General features: G+C 44.7%; 1 non-coding gene across 1 annotated transcript; it reads left to right on the forward strand.

Moving 5' to 3' along the window:
- The first annotated feature begins 4,693 nt into the window (after nucleotides 1-4,693).
- Nucleotides 4,694-4,809, forward strand: LOC145351233 (U5 spliceosomal RNA). The gene has a single exon (XR_013888354.1). It is a non-coding gene; the product is annotated as a U5 spliceosomal RNA (small nuclear RNA).
- The last annotated feature ends 1,262 nt before the right edge of the window (nucleotides 4,810-6,071 follow it).

Below are 6,071 nucleotides of genomic sequence, written 5' to 3' on the forward strand. Positions count from 1 at the left end.
TCTCCTGACTTTGGAGTTGGAGTTGGGTGCGCAGCTCACCTTGCTGTTTCTGATGCTCTGGAGTCAGGGGTCTCCTCCTCCAATTCCCTAGAGTTTTGCCACTCCTGTAGATTTTCATCCTTCTCTAAAATTTAGCCAGATGGGAATGGTCTCTTGCTGCTCACTTAGAAGCTGGCTTTGTCCTTTCCTGCCTTCTTCCTGCTCCACCTCACCAGGTGTCAAACCTCCACCAACTGAGCCTCTGATGGATTATCCTCCATGGCCTGGTCCACTGATAGGTGGGAGGTGCAGGGAGTGGTGATGTTATTTGGCCCTCTGCTGCCTCCCTGTTTCTTTTCTCTTTGTCTTCTGCTTTGTCCTCCTTTGTCCCATTCTGTTGGATGGAAGCTTTGCTGGCTGGAGGTTTGCATGTCTCTTTGGCGGAACTCAGGCTGCTCATCCTTGGCTTCCACCACCCGTCCATAAGTAAAGCTGCATTTAGGGCAGGTCATAGAATCCCTCCAGGAGGCCATTCAGCCCAATGAGTCTGCACCAACAACAATCCCACCCATAGCCTATCTCCATAACCCCACATATTTACCCTGTAAATCGCCCTGACACTAAGGGTCAATTTAGCATGGACAACATACCTAACCCACACATCTTTGAACTGTGGGAGGAAACCAGAGCGCCCGGAGGAAACGGACGCAGGCACGGGGAGAACGTACAAACTCCATACAGATAATCACCCAAAGCTGGAATTGAATGTGGATCCTAGTGCTGTGAGGCAGCAATGTTAACCATTGTGCCACCGTGCCATTGTGCTGCCCAGTATATACCTCTAGCATATATAAATGATCAGGAGCCAGACAGGTTGCAGCACTTAGTCTGATGCCCTTCCTGCTTGCAATTTAGTGAGTGCACTGTTGTTGGCCACCACACGGCTGTATTTTCCACAGGAGTGACAACTTGGTGCTGATCGGCAGAAATGATATGGCCAGGATTTCCCTTGATCACAAAACTGAAGGCAGGGTGGAGGATTACTCCTTACCATCGGTCTTGAGTGTCACCTTGACCTAATGTTTGATGGTCCACATTCTGAAAGCATCTTTGACCTGAGGGCCGTTGCCAAACTTGTCGATGTACCTAGCAAGGAAGGTGAGCAGACCTATGACCAGAACATGGAGATTGTAGAAGTGCACAGTCACCACCTTGGGACAGCAGGGTAAAGAGGGGCTCTGTTTTGAGGATTTTCATGTGTGCCAGGTCCTGCTTCTCCTCAAATGCTATGGTGGGGAACATAATAACATAAGAAATAGGAGCAGGAGTAGGCCACCTAGCCCTTCGAGCCTGCCCCGCCATTCAATAAGATCATGGCTGATCTGTCGTGGCTCAGTTCCACATTCCTGCCCTCTCCCCATAACCCTTAATCCCCTCTCTTGTAAGAACATAAGGAAGCTTTTGAAGAAGATATTGAGGGACAGGATATACGCACATTTGGAAGAAAATGGGTTAATTAGTGATAGGCAGCATGGTTTGGTAGTAGACGGTCATGTCTCACCAACTTGATTGAGTTTTTGAAGATATGACAAAGATAATTGATGAGGGAAGGGCTGGGATATCATTTATATGGCCTTTAGTAAGGTGTTTGACAAGTTCCCATATGGCAGATTGGTACAAAAACTAAAATCACATGGAACTTGGGGTGAGCTGGTTAGATGGATACAGAATTGGCTTGGTCATAGGAAACAGAATAGCTGTGGAAGGGTATGATTCAAATTGGAGATCTGCAGCGAGCGGTCTTCAGCAGGGATCAGTGCTGGGACCTCTGTTGTTTGTAGTATACATGTTGTAGGTAAAATAATACCTCTAAGACTGTTAGTGAGGCAAAATACAGTGGTTTTTATTTCAAAGCTTTGGCTTTTATTCAAGAGCTTTGGGAGAACTGGTTCCTAAGAATGGACTGCCAGACTTCTCCTAGAACACAAACACAAGCGGGTATTTATACATCGTGAGTCTTCGTAACAAAAATGACACAAACTTCCAATTACGGTCAAAATCTTTGATCTTCCTTCTTCAATTACAATGCTTGCGACTGCTTCGGCATCTCTGTCTTTGAAGTTACTTGTATGATTAACATAAACAGGCAAGGCTTGCAATGTCTGCAAAATAACATTCACACCTGACCATCTATATTCACATCCAACCATTTGTCTTTATATTCACATCTGACCATTTGTCTTTATGAGAGTTAAAGAATGAAAGACATGAACAAGTAATTTACATTAACGCCAGGAGCAATATAAGCCTGGGAAAATCAGCCATGATGAAGGGTTATATTTGTGATATATTCTGGGTACAAAATTCATTAACCCTTTCCCTCCTTCAAGGTACAAAATGCATTAACCCTTTCCCTACTTCAATACATAAATGATCTGGAGGAAAATGTGGATGGTCTGATTAGTAAGCTTGTGGATGATATGAAGATTGATGGAGTTGCGGATCGTGCTGGGGAATGTCAGAGGATACAACATGACAGATAGATTGGAGACTTGGGCACAGAAATGGCAGGTGGAGTTTAATCCAGATAAATGCAAGCATTTTGGAGGGTCAAATTTAGGTATGAATCATACCTTAAATGGCAGAACCCTTAGGAACATTAACATACAGAAGGATCTGGGTGTATAAGTCCACAGCTCCCTAAAACACAGGTGGCCAAGGTGATTAAGACATATGGAATGCTTGCCTTCGTCGGCCAGAGCATAAAGTACAAGAGTTGGTAAATCATGTTGCAGCTATATAAAACCTTGGTTAGGCCGCATTTGGAGTACTGTATGCAATTCTATTTGCCACAATACCAAAAGGACATGGAAGCTTTGGAGAGAGTGCAAACAAGGTTCACCCAGATGTTGCTGGTCTTGAGAACATTGTCTATGAGAGGAGGTTGAATAAATGGGATTGTTTTCACTGGAAAGGAGGAGGCTGAAGGGAGTCCTGCTCGAGGCTTACAAAATTATGAGCGGCATAGTGAGAGTGGAAAGTAAGACTACTTTAAAGTAAGATGAGTAAGGGCAGAAGGTTTTGCTTAGTTAGGGCATCAGGCTGGACATAGGCTTGGAGGGCTAAAGGGCCTGATCCCCTGCTGTACTTTTCTTTGTCCTTTGAAACCTCCTGATAAAAGAAACGAAACCCACAGAAATTACACTCACAACAAATGCAGAGAGAATCATGATCAAAATCCTGGACAAACCACCTTCTCGATCATGCTTACATCCCTGCCAGGTAAGTAATTCTGATTAATACATTTGGTTTTGGCTGCCTTTGTTGCCACCACATCAGCAGGGGGCGCATTCACTGAACATGCAGTCGCAGTGCCTGTAACATCACTGCCTGCTGCAAAGAATACTGTCATCCATAATACTGAGCAATGTAAAGATATTTAAACAAGTGCAGCATCATTACAGAGGTTAATGATTTCAGTTGCCACAGAATATTGAAACCCAAAACACCTGATAAAAATCCTGGGATCATGATTGCAATTTGCTCACGGCTCTACTCATTGTCCCATTGGCTGCCCTGCTCCAGGACACTCACTGCCTCCCTCTCAGTTGCTATCCCACAACCTCACTGACTTCAGGCAGTGAGTTGGGCAGTGAACAGGGTGAGCTAGTTGGAGGTGTGCTCTCACCAGGCGATTTAACTGGTCACAGTCAGGCTGTTCTGCTGCTTGAGGATAGATCCACCAACATCAAGCCAATGATGACATTAGTGGCATCGCAAATGTGCCAAGGGCAAAGTGGAGGTCAAGGGGCTGACTGGCCTACCCCAGCTCCTATATTCCTAGCGGCATAATTGAAGTTTGTATTTCCAAGTTTGCTGACAACCTTAAACTGCAGTCAATTATAAATGTTGTGAAATGATGAGGCTCTAGTACAAATTTCTGAAGGACATTTTGAGTACATCGAGAAATAATGCATTTTGGTAGGAAGAATGAGGATAGATAGTATGGACTAAATTGAACCATTTTAAAAAAGGGACGAAAACAGGAAGATTTCAGGTGTATCTTGCGATGAAAAGTCATTAGAATTTTACAACTCTGTGCAACATTTTCAAGGTAATTTACCAGATTGGCACCATAAAAGTGAAAGTTCTCGTGAACTTTTCTCTACATCAACAATACACCACTCTCTGGAGAAGGGTAGAATCACTGACAGCAACTTGTGGATTTCCGTATTGTACAGACAGGAAACTCTAATCCTGTTTTTCGCATGCACACCTACTCAGAATTCCTATCACTTTCCATTTAATTTCACATTCCCAAGCGAACTCTCCTCTTTACCCAGAAGTTGTTGTCGCTCACTACACCAAATATCGGATTTCCTCTCCTTCACTTTTCACCGGAGTTTGCGATTTAAACAATGATTTGGTAACGCACCGAACGACACAGCGGCCACAACCGCAAGTTGTTCTTCCGTGGGAAGCTGTCAGCCAGGCGTTACTCACTCATCTGCATAACTGAAATATAGTGCCACAACTCAATAGTTATTGCTCGTTTCATAGGATATTAATAGTTTTAGATAATTGTTTCTAGGAAATATATGTTTGATATTGTCTTTTTCTAGTGTCGATATTAATTGTTGGGGTGTTCACTCACAGCGATGTTAAAGAGCTAGGTGTGCAGTGGATAGAAGGTCGGATTGCTGTTTTTTTTAATGTACTCTGGTTTCTCTTCAGATCGTATAAATCTTTCGCCTTTTACTAAAGATTTCCGTGGAGAGGAACATTCAGAGATTTGACTAATTTTTTTGATGCCCTGCTGTAAGTAGGGCTCCATTTAACGTAAATAATAGAACAATGTGTAATGCTTGAGTCTTTTCCAGTGGTGTGGTTTACTCCGGGTGTTGTTTTGAATGCTTTACGGATTATGCTGATGTTCTAGTGAACATTAATTTGCCAGATGGAAAGGTGGTAGGTCTGGAGGGTCTTAATGACATTACTGTTACTAGAGAGGCGGTGGTCGACAGACTGGAGGGGGCTGATTGTGGACAAGTCCCCAGGACCAGATGGAATGCATCCGAGGGTTCTGAAAGAAATGGCAGAGGTGATAGTGGATGCCTTGGTGGTTATTTTCCAGACGTCGCTGGATTCCGGGGAAGTGCCAGAAGATTGGAAAACAGCTAATGTTACGCTGTTGTTTAAGAAGGGTGCCAGGCAAAAGGCAGGGAATTATAGGCCGGTTAGTTTAATGTCTGTTGTAGGTAAAATGTTAGAATCCGTCATCAAGGAGGAAATAGCAAGGCATCTTGAGGGGAATTGCTTGATAGAGCAGACGCAGGTTTCGTTAAAGGGAAGCCGTGTCTGACAAATTTACTGGAGTTCTATGAGGATGTGGATAGAGGAGAGCCGGTGGATGTGGTCTTTCTTGATTTTCAGAAGGCGTTTGACAAGGTACCTCACAAGAGGTTATTGCAGAAGGTCAGGGGGCATAGAATTGGGGGTAGAGTGTTAGCGTGGATAGAGGACTGGATGTCAAATAGGAGGCAGAGAGTGGTGGTCAATGGGTGCTATTTGGATTGGCGGATGGTGACTAGTGGAGTGCCCCAGGGGTCGGTGCTGGGGCCTCAGCTATTTACCATTTACATAGATGATCTGGAGGAGGGAACTGAGTGTAGGGTGTCGAAATTTGCTGATGACACCAAGATTGGTGGAAAGGCAAATTGTGCGGAGGGTGTGGAGAGTCTACAGAAGGATCTAGATAGGCTGGGCGAATGGGCCAGGAAATGGCAAATGGAATTTAATGTTGGCAAGTGCGAGGTGGTCCACTTTGGTAGGAATAATGGTAGGAAAGATTATTACTTACGTGGAGAAAAACTGCAGCAGGCGACGGTGCAGAGGGACCTCGGGGTCCTTGTGCATGAGTTGCAAAATCCCAGCTTGCAGGTGCAGCAGGTGGTCAGGAAGGCGAATGGGATGCTGGCCTTCATCGCGAGGGGGATTGAATATAAAAGTAGGGAGGTCTTGCTGCGGCTGTATAGGGCATTGGTGAGGCCACAGCTGGAGTACTGTGTGCAGTTTTGGGCGCCGTACTTACG

This window comes from Carcharhinus amblyrhynchos, chromosome 12 (genome assembly GCF_965287045.1).
Source record: "Carcharhinus amblyrhynchos chromosome 12, sCarAmb.v2.hapA, whole genome shotgun sequence".
Taxonomy (NCBI): Eukaryota; Metazoa; Chordata; class Chondrichthyes; order Carcharhiniformes; family Carcharhinidae; genus Carcharhinus; species Carcharhinus amblyrhynchos.